The sequence below is a fragment of the Sitophilus oryzae genome, unplaced genomic scaffold (assembly GCF_002938485.1).
Source record: "Sitophilus oryzae breed Bouriz unplaced genomic scaffold, Soryzae_2.0 scaffold_1368_pilon_pilon, whole genome shotgun sequence".
Lineage (NCBI taxonomy): Eukaryota > Metazoa > Arthropoda > Insecta > Coleoptera > Curculionidae > Sitophilus > Sitophilus oryzae.
This window is the reverse complement of record NW_022146024.1, coordinates 286,569-313,028: the sequence shown is the minus strand read 5'-3', so window position 1 is coordinate 313,028 and position 26,460 is coordinate 286,569. Positions and strand designations below refer to the sequence as shown.

Genomic DNA, 26,460 nt, shown 5'->3' with positions numbered 1-26,460 from the left:
TTTCCATCATAAAATATAAACAATAGTAAAAAAAAATCATAAAAATATACATAATAATTTTATGATTTGAAATATCCGACCTTAGTGCGGTCTGGTTATATTACTACAGCGTTCCTGTTCACGTGCTTGTCTCATGTCTCTGTTTACGTTTGGTGCATCTTGGGGTTGAATTTACTATAGTAAACTGTTTCAGAATGAGAAACTCGACATCATTGAGTCCACAAAAGCTCTAAAAGCTATCGACGACTATTTTGTCAAAATAAGGACTGACGACCATTTTAGAGAAATATTATTGGATGCTGCATAGCCGGCAGAAGAGCTGGAAATTGAAGCAGTTTTTACTAATGACATTAAAGCTCGTCCCAGAAAAAAAACTAGGCAGTTTTTGTATGAATCAGTAGATGAGCCAATTTTAGATCCACAGGAAAAGTTTAAAATCGAATTTTTCTTTGTTGTCCTGGATACAATCCATGAGGCTCTCCAGAAAAGGTTTGACCTGTTAAAAGCTCACTCGGACTATTTTTCGTTTTTCGTTTTTATACCACTTCACAGTTCTCAGGAATATCAACCGAGAGGAAATAACAAGGCATTGTATGGATCTTCATCTCTATTTAACGGACGGAGACAAACATGATATTAATGGCCTAGAGCTTCGGGACGAGATTTTAACTCTAATTGCTCTAATACCACCAGATAATGCCGAAAACTTCAGTTGTCCAAAACAAACGCTAAAATATTTAAAAATTAACGATCTGATTGGAAACTTTCCAAATATTTACATCTCCATAAGAATCTTATTAACGCTGCCGGTTTCAGTGGCAACCGGAGAGAGAAGTTTTTCTAAACTCAAAATAATTGAGAATTACCTGAGATCTAGTAGTATGACACAAGAACGATTAAGCGGATTATCTTTAATATCTATTGAGCACGAAATAGCGAACAGTCTAAACATCGACGATTTTATTTCAGAGTTTGCCGGAAAAAAAGCAAGAAAAAAGTTTTAGTTTTGTCCATGTTAGGAATTTTGTTTCCCAGGATTATGTCTATGTATTTATTACGAATTTTGTTTTGTTAATAACTTATAATAATTTATATACCTAATTTTAGGTGTTAGTTTGGCTAATGTACCTTATAATGTTTGTTTTTTTTTATTCTTGTTAGGTACCATGTGACGCTCCTTTTAAATACAAAATTTAAATGCTAATTCTGAAAATCTTCCAATATTTATTTCCTTTTTTTTCGGAAAGCGTTTGATGAACTGATTCTTCGGATCAAACTTCGCACTAATAAAAAAAACGAATGTCTGTAGGGGGGGAGGGGGCGCATTTTTTCGGGCTTGCTCCAGGCGGCCAACAGTCTAAGGACGGCCCTGACACCATTAAAGATAAGGTCTAGACTCTAGACATACTAACAAAACTAATTAATCTATACGTAATCTATCCATGCACCAGTAACTACGGCACCAGTTTTACGGTGTCTCTTGGTTATTCCCAGTTGAGGACCCAGACCGTAAAAGAATAGAGTGGATACGACAAAAGACCCAGGTAATAGATGTCATCCACAGAGTCAAATCCCTCAAACAGCAATGGGCATAGAATATCTGACAAGGAGAGCGGACAATGTGGGCCAAAAAAATTACAGCATAGTACCCACGACGAATTAAGAGACCTAGAGGAAGACCGAATCTTAGATGGGACAATGATATTAGAAAATAATGGGCCCACATAGCCAACAATAGATAGCAAAGGGCCAAACTACAAAGACAGTATGAAGGAAGCTATACTATAATTGGAAAAGGCTCAAATGAAAAATCTCAAAATGATGATACTCGAATATGTAGATTGTATATAGATATGGTTCAGATATATTTCAGATGGTAGGTACGATAGAGGAAGCCTATAGTGGTACGATCTCGGCAATAGCCAGTTTCCTGAATCGTATACCACTTACAAGGTTTTAGAAAAAATAATATTTCTTCTTAAATAATGCTAATAAAAATCTGAAAAAAATACATAAGATGTGGAAGAGATCAAACTAAATATTCACAATAATCACAACTATATAACCAATCTGAAAAATTTGGTAATTTTTTTAACTTTTCTGCAAAGCGGTAACTGACCCGTACCCCTTGGATTACCCGTTGTACCCCTTTTGGATTTTTTATCATCTATCATCGAATTCAAAGTATCATTTTTAGTAAGGTATAACGAAAATGAACTAAATCTCATAAAATAACTTGATGAAATTTTACTTGCATTTATAAGGCCCTGTTTGGAAAAGTTCTTAAGCTTCTAGTGCATCTGACGGTGACATTATGGTGCGTCCAGACCTGAGGAGTCGAGTGCGAGACGAGCGCGAGACATTCCAAATTTGCGGTTTTTTCAAAGGGTGGACGGGTCTCGCAAGAGCCTCGCGACCATCTCGCGAGACTACCTACGGAGCCTCGTTGCTATCCGTCCCCTGTCGGTTTTTCGATGGTCGATCAAAGAAAACTCGCGGCCAAGTCTGGACGTGTTTTTGGTAGGCTCGCTCGACTGCGAGATATTAGTTCTGATATTAGTGCATATTGAAATGGAGACTTGGAAGGAAAAATATCAGCTGAAATTCATCGATTTATATAAAGCAAAACCAATATAAAGAATCCAAAAGATAAAGGATATTAAAAAAAAAACAATAAACACGATGCGTGGGTAGATATCTCACAATCGATGAATAAAACATTGGGAAGAATATAAAAGAGAATTATTAAAAAGTGTTTAAGAATTATTAAAAAAATAGAAAAACCGTAGAGAAAGTTAAGATACACATTTTAAAATTATTATAGAGTATACAGGGTGGTTCAAAATAGTGTTACGGATATAACATGGGTTTTTAAATGTAATACACTAATTATTATTTTATTTTTAGATTCTGCGTAAAATTTTATAACTTCTTTATGTATAATGCCAGGTATAATGTTATATACCTAAAACGGTATACCCCTAAAACTAATAGTTTTTGTAATATTTCAATTTGATTAAACAAAAAATGTTAGATTTCAGTGTCGTAAAAAATTGTCAGTCATGCTATTGTTTCTGAAATTGGAGTTCTAAAAAATTTGTTAGGATAGTTTTATAGGGACGAAGAAAAAGATATAGGTAAAGATATTTGAGTTACATGCTACAGTCTGTTAAACATATATTTATGAATTTCGACTATTTAAAATTAAATAATTTCAATTTTTTTAAATGGAACACCGTATGTCTTATCATTTTTTTAATAGAATTTATAAATTTTGCATCACTGACACTTATTATCGTACCGAAATCTAACCTTTCTTTAAACAAATTGAATTATTACAAAATCTATTATTTTAGATATATAGGTAATATGATATGGAAAAAAAATTACCGAATTGTACGTAGCATCTAATAATAAAATAAAAAATAGGGTATTCCCATTAAAACATACCTATGTCCGTAACACTGTTTGAAGTACCCTGTATACTCTACAGTAATTTTCAAATGTGCTTCTTAACCTTTCCTATAACTTTTCTATTTAACATTTTGTTCTAAAAAACGAATTTTGTAAAAGACGTCGTGTCTCGAAACAAATGAAGGGTAAAAGGGGAAAAAATCGACGATGAATAAAATACGACAAACCCAATATTATGTTAAAGAAAATTTATTACTTATGCGTTATTATTTGCTGCAGGTTTTTCATCGGACATGTTTACACAAACCGGTCACCTATCACTACGATCCAACTCGCTGGTCTCGTGGCAGGCTTGCGTCAAAAAATGGATAGAAAATGTCTTGCTCTCGTCTCGCACTCGTCTTGCTCTTGCCTCGCTCTTGTCTCGCTCTCGTCTCGCGCTTGGCTCCTCAGGTCTGGACGCACCAATTATATTTCTAGACTGTCTATTATGAAACATTTTCAAATTTTTAGTGTGTAATTTACTATGTTATTATCTAACTTACTACGTATTTTAAGTAAAGTAGTATCTGGATCAGGTTTTCAAAGCAAGTTCAAAATTTTAATACACGGACAAAAATCGAGTAGAAAATTTTGATACAAAATTGTAGCACGGTAAATGTATTATCAACCGACATAAATGTATCTGCTGTTACTTAGTTTATTCAAAAATTCAGGTTTTGTTGTAGCAATCTTATATATTTGTAAACAAGTTCTTGCAGCAATCATTGCAAAACCGAATGGAAACGTTGTAGTAAGTAGTAAGTAGTACTACAAAAAGTTGTAGTAAAATTTGCTTATGGTAATTGAAACCGTTGTCGGGAAGGTTGTGACAATTTTATAAAGTCATCATAAGGGGAGAGAGAAAATATGGCGGACATGTATATTGTGGAATTTGTGATCATCAAGGCAAATCAAACATCAATTGAGTGCGCTACATGTTGTGTTTGGGTCCACGGGGAATGTACCGGTTTTGGAAAAGTGGAGTATAATGATAAAATTGTTACCGAATTTCGGAAAAATAAGACTCATAAGTGGGACTGTAAACAGTGTGGGGGGGGGGTACACTGAGGTTAGGAGACAATCATTTGGAGTCGTCCGCGATGCACCGATTTCTAAATGCGAAAATTTTCTCTGCAATAAGTGGTATTGGCGAGGTTATTGGTCAAGAGCGTATTGTAGTAATTATTACTACAAAAGTATAATATGTTTGTTCCAACCGGACGAGAGAATCGTCCTAGAACGGTAATTTCCTATCAGTCAATTCATTTGTTAATCTTGACAAACGATCAAACTTTTCAAACAATAAGTGGGCGACTAGAAATTACCGTCGCAGGATCGGTTCTCGGTCCAGTTGGAACGAACCTAATATTTAAGAATTGCCGATAAGCAATTTAGATTTCACTACAATTTTTAGTTGTGGTTAAGATCGAAGATATCATTTTTACTACAATGGACAATGGAACGGAAATATGCCGACATGAAGATTACATTTTACTACAATCTTTGAGGAATTATTACTTGATATGCAGTTTATTATATGACCCTAAATACTTCCACATTAAAACCTTCTTCAAAACTATGATAGTGATATTGGCAAACAATGCAAATGATCTCCAAATCCTTCTAAATAAGGTTGAAAACGAAGACTGGGTTTAAAAATTAATTTTAAAAAAACTAAATATATGGCTGTTAGTAGAAACATTCCGAACACCAGAATTTACTAAAATCGACAGGTCATCAAGCAAGTCACACAATTTAAATACCTGGGATGCATGGTTAACCAAACGTAGGATCCTGTTTAGGAGATCAACTGCAGGATGATCGAACAAGCAAGAAAAACTTTTGTAAAACTTCGAAGGTTTCTCACAGATAGGAACTTGAACTTCGGCCTTAGATACAGAATGGTGAAGTGCTATGTCTGGTCCGTTTTGTTATATGGTGTGGAAGCATGAACACTAAAAGTAGCAACAATAAACAGAATTAAAGCCTTCGAAATGTGGACCCTACGACGAATGCTATATAGGAGTATCCTGGGTCGATCGTGTGAGGAATGAAGACATTCTCAGAAGAGCTGGTCTAAAAGAACGTGAACTCTTCGAGATCATCAAGAAGAGGAAAATAGCCTATTTGGGATGCATACTACGTGGAAGAACGCTATCACTTTCAGCGTCTAATTTTTCAGGGTAAAATCGAGGGAGGCAAAAGGGGAATAGGCCAAAGGAAGCTATCCTGGCTGAGAAATATTCGTCATTGGACAGATATACAGGTCTTCCAAGCACTCCAAGTCGCTGCACTTAATAGAACCATCTGATGAGGCAGAAAAAGATGAACGCCTACGCAGGAATCTGCACGGCACCTTAAGAAGAATACAAAACTATGAACTACAAAAATATAGGAAATATTGTTACAACTTGTATTTGGCCCATATAACGTAGCATTATCTACAATAAGATTTTTTTCCCGTGTAGGCTATTCTATGCAACTTCTTATCGTTTAAAAATTATGTATTTGACGATTGAAATTAAGCCAGGCATTTTTGAAGTTTAAACTGTTGGGTTTTTAATCGTCTTGACGGTCTTCCGTTTTACCTGGCAAGCAAAACTGGCAGGTAAAACGTTATGTGTAGTCGGGGTTTAATGTAGTTTATTACAACATATTTTTTCAATTTTTTAGTAGAATTTAACTGTAACTCTTTGTTTCAAAAAACTACCTTTACTAAATTGAGAACAGAAAAAAATAGTAAAAGTTTCCTCAAAAAGTAGAACTGGAGCTATTTTAGAAAATAGTAGAAATACATCTATAACAATAATAGGTACGATATAAATCTTACATATTTTTGCTTTGATATTAAAAAGTTTTATAAAAAAATAATACAAATATATTATGTAACATTATTAAGTAGTATATTACTCTCATTTCCATCATGCGTTTTTTTATTAATAGCTTATGGCAATTATGACGAATACGACATATCTAACATACAAAATGACTAACAATAGTTCCAAAACTACTATAGGTACAAAATTTTAATTTTATAAAGTAATTTCGATAACTTATCAAACAATTAAAGAATCTGATTAATCAAGGTATCAGACACTTCCTTTGTTTGAAAGTTTCAAGACTAAATACTGTGGTTTATAATACAAACTCATGAGTCATTAAAATTACTGTGTATAATATATTTTTCGAGTCATATTTTACTCAAAATTTTCTCAAAAAATTCAATAAGACATACTCGAAAATTCAGAATATTCCTGAACAGTAGTAGTACATAAAAAATGCGCCATTTTTGGTGCGCTGTCATCGTACAGATTGTCAATTATTGCGTGAGTGCATTATTTTAAACACATCCAGGAACGAATCAAGGTATCTGGTAAATTTCTCTCTAAGACTGGAACATTTTAATAAAACTTACCCGTTATACAAAGCAAAATACATCCTTATTTAGTAAAAATTCACTAGAAAAAATGAGGTATGGAGTAATCCAAGCACATCATACGTCACACAATTGAATTTTGCACACTAAAATCGCAAATAATACAAAACAATCGAACAATTTTCGTGCGTACGCGAACGCCATTTTGTTAAAACTCCGTCGTCGATGCGGGGTCCCTTCTGGAGACTGAATTGCACGGTTTAAACCCGATTTTTCAGCCAACTTCGATACCGACGAGGGCGAGGAAAATATAAAACAACAAACAATAATAACATGCAGAAACAAACAGTTAAAATCAGATTTCGTTTTTCGTTGTTTATTTCAACTCTGGAAAAGAGAGGGAGAGTTTTATTCTTCAAGTTGTGGGGAAATGGATGCGTGTCCTCAAAAATTATAATTTCAAATTATTTTAGCCAAGGAATATTTGTTTCGAAAGGTTTTCGATGGTTATTATCAAGGATTATGATGGAATAAAAGAAAAGAAAATTTGGAATCATTTTAGTTTTTGGTGAATTTTTGTACCGCAATTGCGTACTGGGGTCTGACGGATCCCGATTTTTTTTTCAGTTAAAAATACATGATGAACAGATTTTATAAAAAGCTTATTATTTTAACACTATTTACAATATATTCAAATTTGTGAACAAACAATTTCATTAATAGTCAACAAATTAATAAGAACGGACACAAAAATCATTTAAAACTCATTTTTTTTGAATTTCTGACAACAGAAATATAACTTGGCTAAGAAATCCATAGAAATAAAAAACATATATATTTTATGATTTTATCGTATTATTAAAAGTACAAACAACTGAAATGTGAATCTAAAGTAATAAAGATAAATTATTTTCATCAAAACTGCAAACCTTGAATATACATAACTTTTGCAAATACAGTTCATGCTAATATAGGATCTGCATTTGCCGCACATGGATCGTGCACATTTGATTCATGAGATTTTTGTTTTTTTTTTCATTTCTTCATCTCACTTAAGCCTCTTCAAGTTCATCAATTAATGCTTCCTTAAAATTAGCGTCCCAGTGAGGCACACTTTTTAGACTACCCACCATCCTAATAATGAAACATTCTTGGCGTGGTGGTGCCACACAGACCCCAATGAAACTTTAGCCCCCGCTGGTACAACAATACTTGATAAAATCAAGTGAGTCTTTAACAGTTGCATATTGGTACCCTAACTTAAAGGTAAATGGCGCGGGGAGGCCTAATTCTTACACGTAAACATTTTACAGAGGTTCGAATAGTGCTTGGGGTCCGCAGACCCCACCGCGCCAGTTGAGGGTTAAGTTGTTATACAGGGTTATTCACCTCATACGACACATAGTATTTTTAGAAATTGTGAAACTACAATTTGAAATTATTTTCAAAAGGTACAGAGTTTCCCAAATGAAGAAAAAAATATCAAAGTTGTATTTTTAACATTGAAAATGTTTCTGTTATCCTATATAAGGGAGCCCAAATCGAATTAAAATGCTACATTTGCCACACCATGACGTCATATATACAAGGGTATAGGAAATCTCGGCGCAGCGGCGGCAGTCGGCCAGCGCGCGCAAAAACCATTACATCGCTAATTGTTTATTGATATATCTTTATTAGTTTAAAAGCAAAAAATATGGGGTTTGCTTTGATACCTTGTCAAGACATAAGCGAAACTTTTAAATTGTTTCTTTTTTTCATTTAGGTCTTCGTTTTACGTTAAATGAAAGTTATATTAAAAAAAGTCTATTTTTAAACCAAATTTTCGCATGATTGAAATGAGTTATTCATGTTTAAAGTTTTTTTGGTCATAAACGCTAATGGAAATGTTTTTTTGTAAATAATTATAAAAAATTACTCCCTACGAAGACTTTATTGTGTACTGGATCAAAACATAAGTATTTGTTTTCTCTATACGGTGGTATTAATATATCGATTTTTGATGATTGCCCTTTTACCCGGTCTAATTTTGTACTACTTTCGGAATAAGGGTCCCCATATCATGTACTGTACTTCCATCCCTGAAAAATTCAGCTTGTGACACCGAAGTGAGACGTAAAGTCAAAATTAGCTTTAATGTACCTACATCATAGGTAGGTGTAGGTACTCTAGGTATATTCTACCTAGACAGTAGCTGACAGTAGTAATTAATTTGTTATCCAATAAGTAGTTGTCATTATATAAGTTTAATCATCTTATACCTCCTACAACGGTAGGTTTTGGATTTTTTCCTGATTGGTTTTTCATGATTGGTTTGGATTAATTTATTATACACCCCTTAACCCAAACACTCCAAGGAGGATATTTCGTGACCCTTTATTTAAAGTGGACAAGCTTTATTAGTCAATGTTTTAATTACCCAGCGTCTTTAATAAAAATCTAATGTAATTTTTCATAGAAATGATCTGACATAAAAGCAAATTTTATCTAAAAACTTTTTGATTATCTACAAGGAGTAAACCGCTGACAAATGTCTTTATACTAATGCCAAAGTAATGCCAAAAATACAAATTAAATACCAAAATTTCTCATATAATGTCCCACTAATGCCAAGCTGATTCCAATATAATACCACTAATACCATGAATAATATGTAACACATTTGTTTAACGAATTAACCTGTAACAATAGTGGTAGGTACGTGCACAGATTTTTTTCTAGGTAACTTAAAAGTCGTTAAAAAGTGTAATTATATTTAAAGAAGATATAATTCCAACTAATTGCATTATAAGGCCAATAATGCACAAGTAAAAATTGTAGCGTTTTTAACTTGTGTAACATATTTCTTTAACGAATTAACCTGTAACAATAGTGGTAGGTACGCGCACAGATTTTTTTGCTAGGTAACTTATTAAGTCGTTAAACAGGCCTATTAAAGCTATAACAACATAGGTAACTAATATTTATAATTTCATTCGAGTTTTAATCTCAAATAATAAATGTTTTTACTGGTGTATTTCTGAAGTGTTCATTATTAAAAGTAGATATTCTTCAAGTTATGTGAAGTAATAAGTAATGTTTCCGGTGAGACCGCTTATATGTCACCGGATTCTGGTTAGCATAAAGATTTTTTCTATATTTTTCTTTCATAATAAGACTAATTTCTTCTTATTCTTTTAAATATTACAGTGTTTCTTTTTCCTAAAATGTTATACTTAATTTTCGCTTAAAATTAAAAAATCACAAATGGAGGAAAATATAAGTTATTGAATAAAGTTTATACAAATCACTTTACCATAACAAAAAAGTAAAAACATGTCATGGCGGAAGATATTCAGGTGGCATTTCACATATTTATCTATTAAAATCGAGATTAAAATAATAAACTTGCGTAACATGTTATACATGAGATAGAAAGTTTCAGAATCGATTAATACGCAATACGCTACGCAGTCAACTTGTTCCTATGCGCGGATGAGCGTCTTCAAGACTCTTCCATTGGCCAGGGTCATGACGCCGCGCGCCGCCGAAGAGGAATCGGCCTACATTTGGCTAAACAGGCTGGACACGGTGGACTACGATATTGGCGTGTCTAAATATTTATAAAAATTTGCAAAGTAAAATATGTTGGAAAAATAATTAATCCATACATATATAAAAGCTCAAAGGGTTTTTTTGTTGCATCCATCCCCCCGAAACCGCTTCACCAATCTTGATGATTCTTTTTTAAATGAAAGGTATATATGTGTAGATTTTTTATGAAGTATTTTTATAGTGATTAAAGTCTATTTCTTTGTGTAAAACGACTAAATACTACCTGAAAAACACCTACACACAATACCTCCAGAAATAAATTATTTGTCATTGTCAGTGGTGTGTCATTGTCAGTGGTGTGATTAGCACAAATGTCCGTTTAAACGACATTAGTGAATGAGCTACACAAAGCGATTTTAGGAAATTCATCCTCTTAGAGAGTAAAATTATGTCGGAACAGTTTGTTGTATGAAAATTCCTTACTATTTGGTCTAGAAGAATGAAATCCTACAAAAAGAATTAGAAGAAATTTTTGAAATTCATCAACCAAATGGGTAAAGTTAGTAAAAATTTATATAAAACTTGGTGACCTCTGGATTATACACATAAAAATTGGCACAAAGATAAAGCAAATTTATGAAATGTATACACTTAGGGAGTAGAATAGGGAATGAAAGTTTGCTGTACGAAAATGCAATACTATAACATTATAAACCAGACAGTATAAAATTATATACAAGGGTTTATTTAGTGACATCATAACGAAATATATCTTCCTCAATTATCCTTCAAAGAATAAAAAATAACCTATAAAGAGAGTATTAGTGCTCTTAATAAATAAAAAAAGATGAAAAATAAAAAAACATCTATGCTCACTAGCTCTCTATAAAGAAGTAGAAAATCATTTAAATCAATGCATGAACGATTCGAGGTGTAACGCGAACGTAGAACGTAGTCGCGGGAAAAAGCTAGTAATTTATTAAATTATTTTATGTAACTGATTAATTTTCATTGAAAAGGAATTTTTGTAATTCGCCACTATATTAGTTAAAAACTAAGAAACTCATCAATTTTAAGTTTTGCGATTTTGACTTATACTTTTTACAAAATCTGAACACATTTTATAAGAAAAAAAGCTTTTGATAATATTTGTGTAGATTGACTACAAGTTGTATAACATAAATTTCTCTACCTAGTGGTCTGCAGCATCGCCTTGTGGTGCAAACGTGGGCATGTTAATCTGTGACGTGACGCACAACAGCCAAGAAAAACAGAAGCGTGGCTAAGAATTTAGTAATTTAAAAAAAATATCTTTTAGATACAGTAGTAGGTATTAAAAAGTTTTGTGTTTAAATGGGGTTTGCCTTTAACAGTTAAAAAATTGTATCGTGAAGTGTAACTTTCCGTAAGAATTCTTTATCTGTCATCGTTCATGATCTGTCATCATGTTAACCTGATGTTTTGTATGTTATTTTGTTTTTTTGCTTGTTTGTTTTACGGATAGGTGGCGATCGCATAATTATTATTGATAATGTTTTATTTAATGTTAACATTACTACTTCTTCAGTGAATCTGTTGTTTTTTGTTAAGTTCGTTATTTAAACATATGTATGTAATACACTCATATTAACACTAGTCATAATTTTACGTTTTTATTCATCATTTTCAATGCCCCCCCGGTTGCATCTTTGTAAAGGAGTGTGAATTTTTTAATTAAAACACCCTATATATTATTACATTTTTAGTTTCTACGATTAAAATAAAGGTAAATTTGATTACGGTTTACCGCACTTTAATCTTACCCTTTTCGAAAAATTTACGATTTTGTGAAAATGCAGTAACAATTTTAATGCTTCATTTTTAGGCGTGTTTAAGTTTTTAAAACCAAATATTGTACTGACGATTTTCCATTTACCAATTTATGTTGTACTAATAAAAATAATAGGCAATAACTTGTTTCATTTAAATGGAACATTCTGTATATTTCACGTGAATCAGATGCATAATTTAATTGTCTATCAAGTTGTATTATATCACTTTTTACCTATCTCTTCAAGTTTTCGTAGAAAATGCATTTTTATATAATTTAGACCTCATTTATCAATAATATAACATATACCCATGGACTATTGACATTTTGGATATTTTTTTAAAGCAACAAATGTACAAAATATACAGGTTCTAAAACCGGTAATACTACTAACCCATTTGTTTACCAAAAGAAAACTATTTAAATATTTGTAAAAAAGTATACCAATTAAATATACCGCCATTATTTCCGCCCAAATATTAATTAATTACATACTTAATTGTGTTAGTTAACAAATTATTCTAAATAAATGTGGATTTGAATCAGAAATCAATATAATAATAAGAACAGAAGGAAAAAATTAGTCGGCAAGCCCTCAACAAACTCGTAACCGTATACACCAGTGTACACTATTGTAGACATTCACACTCACACACAACAACCACACCTACATCAGTGTGCATTAGTGTAATTGCCTTCCAAGCTGTTAGCTCCCTCCGCAGCTGTGCTAGACGAAGCCCACAATCCTGTGAGGCTCTAGTTCTATTGTTAAAAATAATCTAAATTGTCAATAATAATTCCCTTTTTATGCAAAAACTCTTTAAAATTCAATTTGAGAAACAAGTTTAGCCTGATCAAGTCGTTTTTTAATTAGAAAATAAATCATAATAAGCATTAAGGAAATGGGCTTTTGACGTTAAGTTTATTATAACGTTTGTATTAAGGTAGTTTAAATTTACGAACTACCATTAGCTGAACTTTTAACGATTATCAGGGTAATTCGGGAGATTATTTACATAAAGCAAATTGAGAAGTTTTCTAATTTAACGGCCTCTGAAGTTTTATCCTCTGCCGGTTTATCACTTTTATATACCTACGATATTTTTCGTTTAGTCCTTTTCCGGGTTCGTGCTGCATTAGAAAATCCAATTCTTGGAACATACAAAATCTACATATAGATATGCTCGATGTCGATTTTATTTGTATTATTTTAAAATTTGAATAAAATCTGTATATGACAAGTTATACAGGGTGGTGCGACTGTATTCCGAAATCTTCGGGAGCATATTCTGCACATAAAAGTAAATAAAAACGTTCGTATAAACTTGTGTCCTAAAATGCTTCGTTTCGGAGATACAGGGTGTAGAAGTTTTATTTCGATTTTTCCTAATAATTTGTGTGAACTAAATTCAGTATTTGAATGAAATTAATATCTGTTTTTTTTTAACATGAGAAATTTGATTTCTATATCAATATGACTACTACTTGTAGGGGGCGCCACCTATATCTTTTTTAACTATTTTGAAGAGTACCTAATAACTTTTCGTCCGTATCTGTATAACGCTACTGAGTGAAAAGTATATATTTCTGGCCGTGTCTCTTTGCAAAAATCACCGCTACATGTGTAATTTATGTCAATGGTGACAGGTATTGATAATTTCGATTCCAAATATCTCGAGAACCATTACTCGTAGTGATTTTTACCAAGAGACCTTTTTTACTTAAGAAAACATAGTAAATGTCTATTTTTTTACTCAGTACTTTTATACAGGTACGGACGAAAAGTTATTACTTTTCAAACCAGTTAAAAAATAGGTAGATGGCGTCCTCTACAAATAGGAGTCATATTGACATGAAAATCAAATTTGTCATGTCAAACAGTCCCAGATACCATCAATTTTTATGCAAATATGGACATTAGTTCAGAAATTATTTGAAAAAAAAACTAAATAAAAATGAAACTTCTACACCCGGTATCTCCGACCCGAAGCATTTTAGGACATAAGTTTATTACAATAATTGTGGGTTGAAACCTTTGGTGTTACAACAGCAAAATAAAATACTAAATCACCACAATACACCAAAACACTTTTACTTTTACACTGGACGCGCGTTCATGAGCAAATGACTAAAACTATTACTACTACTAAGTTTTAATTAGTGATGGTATATTTTTTTTATAGATGATAAACGCCTTTAGGGCCAGAGTGTGGGGATCTCCCTCACGTGAGAGGGTCTACCCACTAAAAACCCATCTGTGCTCTAAGCTCGCCAATCTTGGTACCGCCGGCGCCGAAGGCATTTCATCAAGATTGGAGACTTAACATTCTTCTATGTTGGTCTTGTCTGTACCCAGATCTTTTTCGTCCTTCGCCTTTTTCTTCGTAATGTTCCTTAACATACCGCAAATCGCTTCGATATTTTCATTCGATGATGTTAGAAGGTTTCCGACGTTTACTCTAGTAATCTTCGTACCACATACTGTTTCTGCGTTTTCCCGTATATCTTCGTGCGCGTGACACTCAAATAGTGTATGGTTAACCGAGTCTGACGCCTCGCAATACCAGCATGTAGGAGAGTCAGCCTTGCGGATCCTGTGCAGATACTTGCCAAATACTCCATGGCCAGTCACGGCTTGCGCGATGTAGTAGTCCGTGTTTGCTTGGTCGCATTTTATCCAATCGTAGTGATGGGATAACTCGATCGAAAATTCACTCGAGTACTCGATTATTGAAATAACCGACATCGCTCGATTATGAACGATCGATGCAAGTGACGAGTTACGAGCGACGAACGCAAGCGATCCTAGAATGAAATAAACTGAAATCCGACTTTAATGTGACATACTCGATACAAAGCCGAGCGAATTTTCTACATACATTGCAGGTAGCAAATTTTTACGACGTTATCCGTTGCGTTATAAAATGTTACGACCTACATCGACAATACTTCAAGGTAAACTAAATCAAGCGATTACTCGTCGCTCGTCGCTTGCTACTTGCCATTCATCACCGAAAAAATAATATGTGCTCTGCGCACGCAACTTACTGCTTAGCGTTACGATTTGCAAGTACAAGCGACGGGCGAAAAACCGTATTTTTAATACGAGCGAAATTTTGCTCGAGCGATCGCTCGATTAGAGTACTCGATTATTCAAATTAATCGGTTTTTTCCATCACTAGTTTTAATCATCTACTGATAATGCCAACATGCTTAGCGAAACGCGCGTCCAGTGTAACAACATAAATTTATACGATTTTTTACTTATTTTTATGTGTAGAATACCAAAGGTTCCAACCCTCAACAGTAATGTAGAATATGCTGCCGAAGTTTCCGGAATACAGTTTGAACCACCCTGTCATCGAATATTAACTCACTCTGTTATACAGGATGACCCAACCTTACGAAAAAAACACGCGGGATATCGATTAAATTATATTCCTTGTGTTGGCTATTATTGGCCTGTTTTACTAGCACTTTTTCAGATCTGTTGTGGTCCTCAGTCAATTTTTAATTGACTTTTTCCAGTGCTATCTTTTTCAGAAAGTCTAACAACTTCGAGACGGATCACTTGATATAGCGGTTTATCATTGGTTATACCGGGTCGGCATTTCTAGCCTTCGGTGCCGATTTTCGTGAGTACGAAGAGTACAGGTCAATAGGCTCAGTACAATAAGATGTCCTGAACAAAGAAAGAAGAGCAAGTATTTTTCCAAGCGCATGAAATCTAGCGTCAGATTAGGTAGATATATAACAAACCCTTCGCATTTTCTCTCTATCTGGCTTACTAGATGGCCATAGCGATTTACTCCTAGACATGTAAACGCCAACTCAAGAATTTGCTTGTCATAGGTTATGCCGACAATTTTTCCAGGCTATCCACAGGCATAAAATGTATTCTTCTGTTTCCCATATTTGTACATTCTTGGTATGTCATAGCTTGTCAAGCTCCTGAGTTGACAATTCTTTCAGACTGTTTCCATCAATAACCTTTCTAATCGTTGTCGCATTGGCATATCTACCGATCACAGTGCGCAGTGGTGTTAGATCTACTTTACTTTCTACTTATCTAGCTTTTTTTCGGTAAGAAATAATTATAAAAAAGAGATTTGCAATTTCTATTGTGCCGAGTAAAGTACCTAGACGTTTCTAGTGACAAACTACCGGCTCAAGAACGGAATAAATTTATAAATTTTCGGAAATAATAAGGACCGCGTTTAAGGGCGGCGAACTTCGCATAAATCATCCGCAAATATAGATTAAAATATCAATTTCGGTCTTGAGTAGTATTTCCGTACGACGGAAGAAGCAAATTTGAGCAGGAAATATGTATCAGAGGAGTTGAAAATTTTACAGTTTTGAAATGCGAGTATTCCGGTGTTAGAAAATTGTATAACAACTTAAATATACAGAGTGTCTTAGATTAGTGGCGTGATTAGATTTTTCTATTGAACTAGAATATATGATTGGAATTTTTTATATGTTTAGTTATCTATGGTTTATTGCAACGTACAGAATGTCGATAACGTAGGAAGCGGCAGCATTGCATTCTTTCGACTATAAACAAATTTCCCGAAACTGAACAAGCGGCACTCAAAAGTTTTTCAATATTTTCCTGAAAATATCAAGGAAAATATAAAATTTTCGACATTCTTTTTTTTGGCAAAAAAATCTCATGGACGTGTTTCTGGGGTCGAACTATACTACCAGTTTAAATACTTGCACTTATTTCTGGAACACTCTGTATATGGTTCTCCATAAATGTCTAACCTACCTTCGCCGTGAATCACCCTATGTTATTTCCATCTTTAAGAGAATGAAATATTAAAAACCTTGGAAGCATTAAATGACTAATAAACCCTTTGAATAAACCAAAATGTAACTTAACAAAATAAATATTTAATTGTAATGAAAATTTGACCAAATAAACTACTTTTACTTACAACCACATATGTAATACTAACATTACTAACTTTTAAAAATTTTGGAAGTGTCAAATTATCTACATTTCTTCCCTCTTCCATTTCCCCCACCCATTTCCCTCACTCGGTTTTTCTTATTTCTCGCCTCATTTAATTAAGCAAAATATTATTGTAATATCTTTATTAAATACTTATCTAACATCAACAAAAATAAACAACAAGATTAACAATAATAATTAAAGATTTTAATACATTTATTTGTTGGAGGTAAAAATGCTAGACTTCTTTGGCTTAAAACCTACATTCTGGCGTTTTAAAAAAGCGACGAGTTTGTGATATTTTGATATGTCAGTCTTTTCCCTTAATTCTAGCATTGCCCGTATCATGCTGTACGTAGCCCAAAGAGTAGATGGCTTTTTCTGCCTTGCCATGTCGCTAAAATATGCCATCAAGACTGTCTTCGAAGAAATATTCTTAGCATTTCTTTCGCACACCATTTATTTGTATTAAAGTAGTCTTCATTATCAGAACTTTCCGACAATATTTCGGCTTTCTATGTTATATAAATCGAAAAAGCGAACGAGAAATTCAAAACTGTCACTAAGTTGTTTGTTTTGCTGTTGAAGGTTTGCGCCAAGTTTGCGCCGTAACAATCACTGGTACCGGTAACTATAGATATGGAAATGCCAAAACAGAAAACGAAAAATTTTCGCATATTTATTTTTTTTTCAACATAAAATACTGTCTCTATTTTTTAATTAATAATGTGGTTGTAAATAAAATAGTGTACAAACCTCGGAGGAAAATGTTCATTATTGTCTCGAGATTTAGTTAATCTCTCGACAGTAATGAAACACTTCTCTCCTCGGTATGTAATAGACTATTTCTGTGTCTGATTTTATGTTTAATTTCGAGATTTCTATCCCTTTACGTTATTTCGGTCTTCCTTTAACTGCTTTCCAGTCCTATTCGAAAAAGTTAAGGGTTAAAGGGATAAAAGAAATTCACTGAGGCGTTAATAATAAATAACCGAAATACCCTCACTCACACAGGCTCACATGACATACCTAGGCTTGTAGTTTGCGGTTTTCGATGTAGGCCACGAGTTTCGTTTGCTTTACAGACCGGCTTCTTTGATTTTGTTTGTTGTAAAACGTTTTTTAGGATTATTTTTTGCTTAAAAGTTAGTAAGATGAATTTTATGCAGTAGAAAAGTAATAATGCTAATAATATGAATGTTGTACATGATTGTTATTTTAAGTATTGCACTAGCATTTTACTATTTTATATGAACGATTCAACGAGAGAATACATGGCAATGGCAGTTGTTTGTGTCGCTTTACTTTACCGGTGGATAAATTGTATTTTGGGTCATTCTTTGGATATCGTCTGTCGAAATATTTTTCGAGGTAAATTTATAAAATAGTTGATATCTACATATATTTCATGTTATTGTTAATATACAGGGTAACTCCGTGCAGGGGCGCCGGCTTTCACAAAACCTCGTCGGTGCTCATCAGATATGGGTAAATGTAACAAATTTCTAGATTATTATATTTATTATATTTATTACGGGTTTTTAAACATATAACATTATAGCGTTTTTTAAACCACTACCACTGCGAACGGCAGCTTTTTATCGGAGAGCAGTCGTGGATAAGGTATTTTACTGGAAAGAAGGCGCCAGGCATGTACAGAAAAAGAAAACGCAGTTGTATATTACTTAAAACTAATGACTATATTTATTCATGATGTTCTGTGATGGTAAATGACATTGTAAAACTTTAATAATTATAGTCGTTATATGTCGAAGAAAGTTATGTTAAAAATAGTACTAAATATGTTTTATGAAAACGTCTATGATAAAATACAATACATAGACATACAAGTTATAGAAAATATATGAAAGGTAGCATTACTTTAATTTAATTTGTTATATTTTATATGATATTAGATCTGAGATGTTGCAACCCGTAGATTCTAGAATCGATTCGGTTATTCATTTGTCAAAATGACACAATAATATATACAGAAAGTAATACTATTACAAAACGTAATGTTCGCAAAGAAACTAAGATCTAAATCATATTTTAAATACTAAACTGACATAAAAAAGTTAACCACTAGACGTAAAGTCTGTACGATATTATTCAAGATGTATATTATTGTCTTAAGACTGAAAATGTAACACATAAAAACTAGAACTTAAATCTAAACTTAGCTGATTGTTCTTGAGGCAATCCTGCTTCAAACAGTAACAGCGTGAGGTGGGACTCGTATCTCTGTACTGTCTCTCGGCCAATGCAACAAAAGGGGCCAGGATGAGGACACCATGAACCAATACAGCCGTAACTACTGACTAGGCTTAAAAACAGGAACGAAGCAGCATGGGGCCTACGCCACATCCACGCTGGGGCACTCTGTACATAGGATAAACTATTCGTACAGTGGACACTCGTCCATCGGACACCTGTCCCTAGGAAAACTATACATGGGAACATTACCCGTACTTTGGAACACTACTAGGACCTTGAATAATGTCAGTACCTTGGACATCCAACCATAGGATAATGTCCGTAACTTGGACCATAACCTTGGAATCAATACATATATATGGGACACCTGCCCATACCTTGGACCCTAAAAATACGAAACTCTTGTTTAAAACCAAACAACGTCTAATAAGCAAAATAAACCTACCTCGAATTACTTCCGAGGACTCAATAATAAACAAAAAAACTGTCCTTTCTTCCATGTAACATTCTGGAGGACAAAAGCAAAAGAACACCAATGTGCCAGCAAAAATACAAATACGAGTTAAGGTGGGCCAATCCAAAACTCTACTCTAAAAATATTCAATAATAATAACGATCTAATAAAGATAATATCTCATCTTTACCTGTAGCTTCGAAATAGCAGCTGATTCAAATTATAGAGCAAGATTTAAATAATTGCAATTTCTCTAAGCAGGGCTCTGAAGGTGACCTTCTGGCCAGAGGCCACACCAAAAAGTCAAGTTAAGCGCGGAGAGCGAAACCTTGAAAATAAATGCCCACAGAGCAGCACAGGATTGTCGACTTGAGAACGTTAGAACTACGCCAAGCGCCTCAAACAAATTATCCGGCCTGAACGATACGGAATCGGGTGACGATACGCCAGACATCATATATCATATATAAAAAAGACATGTAACGAACTAAAAACATTACAACATACATAACAAAATTAAGATAATACCATATCAATTTTTCATTTTTGCAATTCTTCTTCTTCCTACTCTATATTAGGCACATTCCCTGTTCATTTTTCACATCATGCCCACAGTTTCAATCGATGGTAAGGTTATCACATCATCTTTTTCTTAGCCTTCCCGTGCCTCTTCACCGTGGTGATTTTTCTCGAGCTCTCCTTACCATTCTTCCCCCGTCCATTCGTCTTATATGTTCATTCCATTCGCGTCTTTTGCTCAATACCCATTCATTAATGTTATCCATCTTGCATGTTCGCCTTATGTTGCCGCTTCGTTCTCTATCTAGCAGTGTTCTGGCTGTGATTTTGCGGAGGATTTTCATCTCGCCTGTTTCCAAGAATCTTTGTTTTTGCTGTATCCGGTCTGATTTCTGCGGTGTAGGTCATTATGGGTCTGACGACAGCCTTGTATATTCTTGACTTGATCTCGACACCTATGTATTTATCTTTCCATATGGCGTCGTTCAGACATTCAGCCACTCTCATTGCTTTTGTTGTTTGTTGTCTGACCTCTGTTTTGATATCGCCATAACCGGATAACTCTATACCAAGATATTTAAATTTAATTTCTTGCTGTATTAATGTGTTCAAAATGCGTCTATCCACGACAATCTTGCATCTGATAGGTATTTTTGATGTTTTTGTTTTGGATGCATAGATTATCATGTTATAAGATTTTGCTACTAGATTGAAGCGATATTCTAGTCTTTGGAAATCGTCCTCATTTTCTGCGAATAGCACAGCGTCGTCGGTATAACAGAATTGTAATATTACGATCTCCCATTTTGTATCAATTTAAATGGCGCACTTGTTTTATTATTCCGTCCATGATTATATTAAAAAGAAGTGGGCTTAATTAATCGCCTTTTCGTATATCTTTTTCTACAGGTAAGATCCCCGTGGATATTAGCCTGGATTTTGTTACCACTGTATATATTTTCTATGACTTTAATTAAGTTATGAGGGATTTGTCTGTCATAAAGTAAATGTACAACATCGTCTAACTGAACCCGATCAAATGCTTTCACAGGTCTATGGAACATATGTAAGCTGGCATGTTGTACTCAATCGATACAACAATTTTGCAATTCTATTGAGTATAATTTGTGTTATGCAGAAATAAACTGTTTAGTGCAGATACCAAATTTTGAAAATACATACAGATGACAGATACTGTATTTTATAGAGAGATACAAAACGAATTAAGCTAAGAATTGCTGAGAAGAGTTACTATTGGAGGGATATTCGGGATTGGGTAGCTTAGGCATTCGATAGATAAATACAAATAATATCAAAACTAAAAATTCTCGAAAATAAGCACAATATTCACAACGAGCTTTCAAATCCCATAGAACATTTTATATACACCTAATTTGGTACCTACCACACACTTGGTATTTCGAGTCAAATTGTCATTATGAACCGCATGTTACAATTTCAAACAAACCATATGTCAAATAAACCATATGATATGTCATTTTATTCCATTTGAATAAAATGTGAAATGATTCTTCTGCTTAAAGTGCCTTCTCCATTCAGTGAAGATCGGCAACAACCATGGCAAATTCCTCTCTATTTTTCGCTTTTCTCAGCAAAGTATGTGAGTCCAGGCCTGTCCAATCTCTGATATTCTTCAGCCAGGAGCATTGCCGTCGTCCGGGTCCGTGCTTTCCCTCAATTTTACCCTCGATGATGAGCTGAAGGAGTTCATACTTGCTATGTCTCATGATATGGCCCAAATAGGCTGCTTTCCTCTTTTTTATTATGTCGAGGAGTTCTCGGTCCTTGTTCATTTGGTTTAGAACTCGTTCATTCGAGACACGGTCAGTCCATGGTATTCTCGTGAAATGATTAAAAATACGATTTTGGTATCTTTTAACCGGCCAGGACAAGACACGAAAAAACATGAGACGATCAAATCTATTTTTCCAAGCCTCCTTGATTAAAAATTAGTGTTTGTAACACAGCCATGACAATCTGAATTGAAATTTAAAATACAATTTTTTCCTGCGAAAATGTCAAAAGTTGACATTCTATTAAGTGTCATTTTCTATCGAATAAAGTAAAAAAGTACCGAGTATGACATTTAAAAATCAAGCGTTGTAGTCATTTCCAGTGAAACAGGAAAATAAACTGTGAGACACTTTTGAGACTCATCCAGTATGTTTTTACAACACTACAAATGCAATATCATTTTATTTTTATGTTCGGCATGGCATATTGAAATCGAAGACTTATTAAAAAGTCAAAAGAATCTGTCGATTTCCCCACCAGATGTCTCATAAATATCACCCCTCCCTCCATTTTCTTTACACGTGGCGTAATATCTATGAAAAAATACCTCCATTTTCCAGGCATCTCAAAGAGGACTGGAAGAGAGATAAAATTGAGGCGGAGGGGGTAGTTTACGAGCGCCGCGAATTTTTCGCTGTCTGTTGGCGTCCTCTATCGTCGAAAATCGACAAAATTCGCCTTATTTCGTGCGCCGGGACGATGTTTACGACTCACCTGGCAAAAGAATATAAGAGGAAGGAGGGCTCTTACTTGCCACCCTTAGCTTCGTATATGTATATTTTCTGTGAAATTTACGCTCCAGATTTGCATTTCGATAAGGGAATTTTGGGTCTAATCGAATGACGAAAATACGACATACGAAGCGAGAAGCGAGTATCTTTTTTCTATGTGCCTTTTTTAATATTAAAAGGCTGTATTCCGTTTTTTTACCTTGGTGATCGTTTTCTGTCTTGTTAATATGTTCTGGCTGAAATCTTTAGTTTAACGGAACACGGTTCCTGAAAATAGTCCAAGAAAATAGACCTTCAAATACGAAGTTTTGGTAAAAAATTGAATTTTTGATATAAGTTACTTTGAAAGATCTAAAAACGAAGTATAAAAATTTTTCTTAAATTCAACCCCGAGAAGGGTTAAAATAAATAAATAAAACTATTTTTCGAAATTTCGGATAAACGTTAAGGACCAGAAAAAAAAAGTTCAAATAAAAGCTGTAGAGCGTCCAATTTTATATAAAAATGGTCTCTATACTTTTTTGCTCAAATAAAAATTAACCGAGATAGGGTGGCTCGAAGCTAGGGACAGCTTTTATTGCTTTTTTTTCAAAGTCCTTATCTGTTTTACTGTTTCCTCGAAATTTGGAAAAAACACTTTATTTATATTTTTCACCCCTTCTCGGGGATGAATTAAAAAAAAATTTCAATTCAATAACTAATTAATATTATCACCAAATTGACCAGCACAAAAATATCGTTTTCTGGTTCGTTTGTCAATTATATGCCGTTATTTGTAATATAGCTACAAACATCTTGTGAAAGAAGTAAAAACAAAAAATTGGAAAAAACAAAACACCAAGGAGAAAGAAGGATATATCCTCTATTATACATTCGGGCATTTGGACACTTAAAACGGACATCATAAGGAAACTGCAGGTCGCACAACGTTCATTGGAATGAAATATGGTGGGAATAACCAAGAGAGGCCGTAAAAGAATAGAATGGATACGACAAACAGACAACAGATAGACCACAAAGATTACAGCATTGTACCTACCAGGGATTAAGAGACCTAGAAGAAGACCGAACCTCAGATGGGATTGACAACAGTCAAATTTCATCGCTACGACCTCTTTGTGCTAGCTCATAAATTATCGCAAATAACTATTATTTTTGCATCATGTTTACTCTAATTTTATTGTTAAATATTATTTTATTTAAATTTTATAATTATGCAACCCGATATACACCGCGATATTATACAGCTACAGCTACACAATATTGTCACTGGATGCGGTCACCAGCAGTAGGATTTTTGTCCACCTCTCTTTATCTTTGATCATCACCTGTCCGTCACTTGTCACTGTCAGATCAAATCAGATGTTTTTTATTTATCCTTTGTTTTGGTTATTGAAATTTTATAATTATTAGATAAAATTTCGTAGTTAAATCGTTTATTTTTGATGTGGATCGCAGTGTGCAATTCTTTCATTTAATTGTGGGAATTTGTGAGTTAAGTTCGTTCATTGACCGGATATGGAATATGGCTGTGGAAAATGTTCTAGAACATCGTTTTTTATTTATGCCTTTTTATGAGTTGGACTAGTCGAGATATATAGTTCTCTATCTATATCCTGGAGGGAGATTTCCGGTTGAAATCTGATTTTGTGAAGGAAATCGAATCTTTGCATCACTTCTTGTGTACTCCCCGACCGAAGAGTATCGTCGTGAAGAATGGCTGCCGTTTCGTGAAGAACTCCCTGTGGGTGATTAACTAGTGGTCTTCCTAGAGAAGGACTAAGTCTTCCGAAGCACATTTGGTCAGAGACGTGGTTGGATTTTGTTGATTTTGATGGACCACCGACCAATTTCCGTAATGGGATTAAAATAGCCTTTTTCCGACCGATGCGATATTCCACGTGCCCAAGAAGTCCCCGAGTAGAGTTCTAAGGTATGCTATAATTCTTCTGCTTATTCTAAGTCAATGCTCAACTGATTTTTATTCGTATTGTTGTCTGGTTTTCGACTTTTCCACGCCCACGTGGTGTAGAAAGATTAGTTGAGTGTTATCTTTCTTAAATCTTATTTGGTTATTCGTAATTGTAGAGCAAGAAGTCCGATACAGACCGTAGAGCACAGAACAGTCCAGAATTCCATCCGTTCGTGTGGCCCGTATAGAGGTACCCGTTGGACATCATAAACCCTCGTTGAGGTAAAGTTCAGATTTAATTAGTCCTTTATTACCGTTATTGACACCTACACGTTGTGCTAGTCCTTGTTCTATAATTGAGTCTCTTTTCTTAGACAACTAATATTATTTAGGGTTTTTATGTTCACCATTTGAAGTCCTACACCTGCCTGGTATCTGTACATTTGCTGACGGGCTCCAGTGACAGTACACCGAGCTGCTGTACTCTGCTGTAGCCACCCCATAGCTATACACCGTAGCTCAGCCGGAGGAACTTTTGGAGTAGTTTCATGATTTAGAGTAAGATTGTTTAGATTTGATTTATGTAAACCACCCTGATTGTATCTAGTGTTAAGTTAAATAAGGGGGTTTGACGTCATAGGTTTAGTTAATTCTTATTGATTTAAATTCTGATTTAATTTACATTTTCAATCATTTACATTTCATTCATTTCTTTTCTTTATATATTAACTTTTTAATATTTTAATAAATTGCTTAAATATTTTTAATAGTATTATTTGCTGTCTAGTCTCATAGTTAAGTTAGATTCACTTAAGTTCAACGAGTTATGGTATATTTGAAGTTCATGGTAGTTGCACACAACAGTTCGAGGTTAGTGTTGAAGTCTACTTAATAGTAACATCTTTTATGCCGAGTTCATAGAGTATAATCTCGTGGTGCCCTTTTATTAAGATCTTTGAACCCCGACCACCCGGCTGTTAAAAATTAAAAAGCTAGTGGCCTCTATGCAACTCATCCCGATTAAGTAAACTTGTGTTTTATTGAACTTCGAATTAGAAAAGGACGCGGCATCATGATATTAGGAAATTAGCTCAACATATAACTTGGACCCGCATAACCAAAAATAGACAACAATGGGCCCAACTACAAAGATAGTATAGGGAAGCTATACCATAATTGGAAATGGTTGAATAAGCTGAAAATGACGATGGTGCTGATTTATAATAGAACTACAAACAACACCTGGTGAAAGAAGGAAAAACAAACATCAAGGAGAAAGAAGATTATATCCTCTATTATAGATTCGAGACAACACTGGTATTAGCTCTAAGGAGGGACCAAGTTATACAGGTGGAGAAAATAGAGACAGATCCTCCAGCCTCCATCTCTCGGATAGCAGGAGACAAGCTGCTCGACTGTGAAGGTCATGGAGGGCCAAACCTCAACTGTTTATCCTTGGAGGAGATAAATGTCCACTCTTCGGACTTCGCCCCCCCCCCCTATAACAGGAAAATCCCCATGTATGATCAGTTATAACTCAAGAAAAGGGAACACAATAGATATTTAAGGTCGCGATGATTAGCCTCCTTCATTCTATATTCTGCCTATAACCTAAGCCTTATCATCTGAGAAATATACAGCTGTTATTATTAAATAATTTATCTGTTACAGAATGA

The 26,460-nt window shown here is 34.2% G+C and overlaps 1 protein-coding gene across 1 annotated transcript in view; it reads left to right on the top strand.

The window, feature by feature from the left end:
* Window positions 1-26,460, top strand: part of LOC115875291 (peripheral plasma membrane protein CASK-like) — a 454,286-nt gene that overhangs the window by 337,824 nt on the left and 90,002 nt on the right. The window lies entirely within an intron of this gene.